Here is a 4,289-nt window from a genome sequence, read left to right as displayed (position 1 = left end):
CATGATTAGCAATACATTTGAAAGGAAGAGAGCAAGAAGGCTAATTAAAATACAAGAGAAGCCATGTGAGTTAACCAGTTCAGAAACCATATTGTTAGTATTACAAAGTCCATAGTGCATGGCCCTCAAAGGGGCGAGACTCCAGCCAAATAAGAGACTACTGGAGACAAAATGGACGTTAGGCCATGCCGCTCAAGGCAGGAAGTAAATGAAGGTATCCTTCAAAAATGGTTCTTTGGCTTCCGCTTTCATAATCTAGTGCAGGGGTAGGCAACCTCGGCTCTTTTATGACTCATGGACTTCAGCTCAGAGAGAAGAAAATCACCAGCAGCAACCATAAATCTTTGCATAATTTGGAAGATGAAAATGCCACTGATAAACCAGGGATACAAATTCCCTGTTTGAACCAGTGAAAACATGGCAAACATTGTGAATGGGAGACCTGCATGTCTAAAGAGGATGCTTGTGGAGACCCATCTTCCAGCCCCACGGGACCCAGGTTTGGGGCAGAACAGCAACCGTGGCATGAAAAACCACAACAGCAATTGCATAATCCCTTATATTTTTTTAAAAAACTCTTATAATATTTTTTGAAGCTCAAATAGTTTGGCCATCTAATGAGAAGAAAAGATTGATTGGAAAAGACTCCGATGTTGGGAAAGATGGAAGACAAAAGGAGAAGGGGACAGCAGTGGATGAGGTTATTAGATAGTGTCATTGACAGAATAAACATGAATTGGAGCAAAATTTGGGTGGGCCTGGCATGCTATAGTCAATGGGGTTGCGAAGAGTCAGACACAATTTGGTGACTGAAGAACAACAAAAGCATTTTTTATTTATTTGACAGGATTTATATCTCCTCCACTGATTTCTCCTTCAACAAGGACAGGAGGAATCATTTAGCACAAAAAGGGGAAGGCAGGACAGGTATTCCTGGTCAGTAACTGGACAATAGGCCAATATTTCTACTGGTTAGGAAGAGTAAAAGATCAAGGCTGTAAATTCTGAGTGATTTTGGTGGACCCCTAAAGGTATGCCCCGAGTTTCTCAGTCTTGACAGCTTGAAGATGGGTGGACTTCAACTCCCAGGATTCTCCAGACAGCCACGAATTCTAGGAGTTTAAAGTCCATCCATCTTCCAGTTGCTGAGGTGGAGAAACCCTGGCTTCAACCACGTCTATTCCCAAATACCCCAACAGAACCAGAGCAAGTCCTCCATTCCTGGTGGTGAAAAGGTTGGTCTTCTGAAAGTGGCCTTTGGAGAAGTAATCAGTGGGCTGTTCTGCTGGTTACTTGAACCAGGACATCGCTGTACACAACTTGGTCCACTTCCTGGGTCTTCAGAGGATTCTTGGTCCTGGGTTCCAAAGGGATCACTGTGGATGACGTCTTGACAAAAGTATACGTGAGTTCTGAATTCTAGGAAGCCAGGAAAAGACAAGCTTGAAATTCAACCAGAATCCATCATAAAGGAGACTTTCTAACGTTTATTTTGGAAGGTGTTTACAAATGGAAACCAGTTGACTCTTCCGAATCCTCGGCAACACAAATCCAGTGTAAATGGCAACCACACCACACCAGGCCCAACCCAGATCCTCTACCTCCTGTCACCCAGAGAGACTTCTACCAGGATGACCATCCACTTTGATTTACCTATGACCTGCCAGAAGGAATCCCTAATATCTAAGATGCTCTCAATCTTTCTAGTTTGAAAACCAACAATTCATTCACAATAAAACCAAATATTAGTAGAATAAGAGAGTACTGGAGACAAAATGGACGTTAGGCCATGCTGCTCAAGGCAGGAAGTAAATGAAGGTATCCTTCAAAAATGGTTCTTTGGCTTCCGCTTTCATAATCTAGTCGCAGGGGTAGGCAACCTTGGCTCTTTTATGACTCATGGACTTCAACTCCCAGAATTCCTGAGTCAGCATAGCTGGAAGTTGAAGTCCGCTGACTCAGGAATTCTGGGAGTTGAAGTCCATGAGTCATAAAAGAGCCATGGTTGCCTACTCCTGATATAGTGATTGGAAATCCATCTCTCCCTCCAGAAGTGGTTCCTCTCTCAAAATCCTCTAGAAAGTTTTCCTATTATTCCATCAGAATTTCACTACCGGGAAATTTGGGGTGATACGCAATAGCTCTGAAACTGCCAGGATTCCCAATTCCTTCACAAACGGTCCTGCCCAGAAAAGGAAGAATCCTTGAAGTGGTTACCTGCAAATCTTCCCTGTCTACGTCCTCAGATCCAAGATCATTTAATCTGACTTCCTCCTTCTTCTCTTTAGGCTCAGATCTTCTCTGGCATCCTGATGCTTCCAGATCCATGCAAAAAAGAGGAAGCTAGGAATAAACAAACGTGACTTGCACATCCTAGTTATTCCATCATCTTAGAAACAAAGTAAAGGTAGATACACCCTCAAGCTCAGCTTCACTGGGCTGCAGTGTCCATGCTATTTTTTGAAAAGTGCCCACTCTATAGCTAAGAAGCTTCTTGGATATTCCCATCCAGGGAATACTCAGGGCCAACCTACTTACCTTCTAAGATTTGCTATCTGCTGATATTCTGGCTGGGAGGAGAAGACTCTCCTTTAACGCCAAATAAGCTCAGTTCAGCCACCTTCTCCCAGGACAGGGAATATCCCAACTCAATTACTATTGAGGGTAGATACAGTGGGGGCTCCGGGGGATGTTGATTATGTCAACAGCCAAGACCCTCCTAATCCCTTGAGATTCCCAAGGCCAAAAGTCTATCAAATTGTGGGACAGGCAACAAGAAGGACCACTATGCCTATCAGAGTAGTCTCCATTATGTTGAAGAAGGACCTCTTGGAGCTCTACTCTTCCAAGTGTCCACTTCGTCCACTTCTGCAACGAAGGTTCCTCTCTAGCCACTTGACCAAGATTAAGGGTAGTTCCCGCTACATTTGAATTTGGGACTCACACACCTACCGTTCTTCTTCCTGCTGCAGCAGAAAACCAGGGGGGCTCCCAGGAAGAGCACAAGGAGAGCCAACGCCGCATAGCCCACTAATGGGGCAGATGGGGCTGGTAGAACTGCAAAGGAAAAGGGGGAGATGTATCATTTTGCAAGATTTCTTTGGAGGGTTAAATCAGTTTTTGCAAAGGGTTCCTTTCACGTTTAGGCAGCAGATGACTCCACCTTCTGAAAAGACACACCTGTGATATTCACTGCCTGGCTCCAAGGAGACACGATCCAGCGCCCATTTATGTTTTCCTCATATCTGCAAGCAAGTCCCAGGCTTCCATTGCATTTGGCATATAGGAAGGCTACTGACGTATTTAGAGTAAGAGGCCCAGAGTCTCTGCTGCTCCTCAGAAGACCTTCGTTGCTGGAGGTAATTTCCACACCCTTCCATGAGAAATGGAACCTTTTGGTGTTATTGCCCTCATTGGGCAAACACAGGATGGGCAGGACTTTGCCTTCCTGCATGGATCCAGAGGGAAGCCGCAGCTTCAACACTGGGGGAGGCAGAGGATCTGGAGAAGAGAAAAACGGGAATTAGCTTGGTGGTGCTTGGATTCCACTGTCTCTAGGGTGGAGTGTTATGTATTAGGCTTTTTAGGAACACCTAAGCACTTGTATAGGGATGCGGTGGCTCAGTGGGTTAGGACGCTGAGCTTGTCGATCAGAAGGTCGGCAGTTTGGCAGGTCGAATCCTGAGTGCCGCGTAACAGAGTGAGCGCCTGTTACTCGTCCCAGCTTCTGCCAACCCAGCAGTTCGAAAGCACGTAAAAATGCAAGTAGAAAAATAGGGACCACTACGGTGGGAAGGTAACAGCGTTCTGTGCGCCTTTGGCATCTAGTCATGCCGGCTGGCCACATGACCACGGAGACGTCCTCGGAGATGAGCACCGGCCCCTAGAGTCGGAAACGACTAGCACGCATGTGCGGGGGAACCTTTACCTTTAAGCACTTGTATAAGAGTCACCACTAGGAAGCGTTGAACTGTAACTGTTTTGGCGGGAAGCAGTTTTGGCGGGAAACAGAGGTTCAATCCGATTGGTTGGCTATATAAAGAGTGCAGGTAGCCCCCATTCCCCAGTACAGTCACTTCCACCAATAAAGAGCTGTTATGTTGTACTCATTGGCCTGGCGTCCTTCCTGCTCTACAGAACCCACTACACAACATGGAGACTTTCTGGGACTTCATCAGGGAAATACTTTCATATACAAGCTCTAAATAAATAAAGCCCCGGTTACAGGAATCCACATTTTCAAAATGAAGGGGGGAAAATGCGTACCTCTCACCACTATTGAGACAGGA

At 45.7% G+C, this 4,289-nt stretch overlaps 1 long non-coding RNA gene across 1 annotated transcript; it reads right to left on the bottom strand.

Annotated features, from left to right (window-relative positions):
• Positions 1-838: 838 nt before the first annotated feature.
• On the bottom strand, positions 839-3,267 carry LOC308676126. Its single transcript, XR_014028272.1, has 4 exons — positions 3,181-3,267; positions 2,953-3,057; positions 2,218-2,315; positions 839-1,419 (listed from the first exon to the last, which is right to left on the bottom strand). It is a non-coding gene; the product is annotated as an uncharacterized lncRNA (long non-coding RNA).
• Between the last annotated feature and the right edge of the window lie 1,022 nt (positions 3,268-4,289).

The sequence above is a fragment of the Vipera berus genome (genome assembly GCF_964194415.1).
Source record: "Vipera berus genome assembly, chromosome: W".
Classification (NCBI taxonomy): domain Eukaryota; kingdom Metazoa; phylum Chordata; class Lepidosauria; order Squamata; family Viperidae; genus Vipera; species Vipera berus.
The sequence above is the reverse complement of the archived record's forward strand: the minus strand, read 5'-3'. Positions and strand labels throughout refer to the sequence as shown.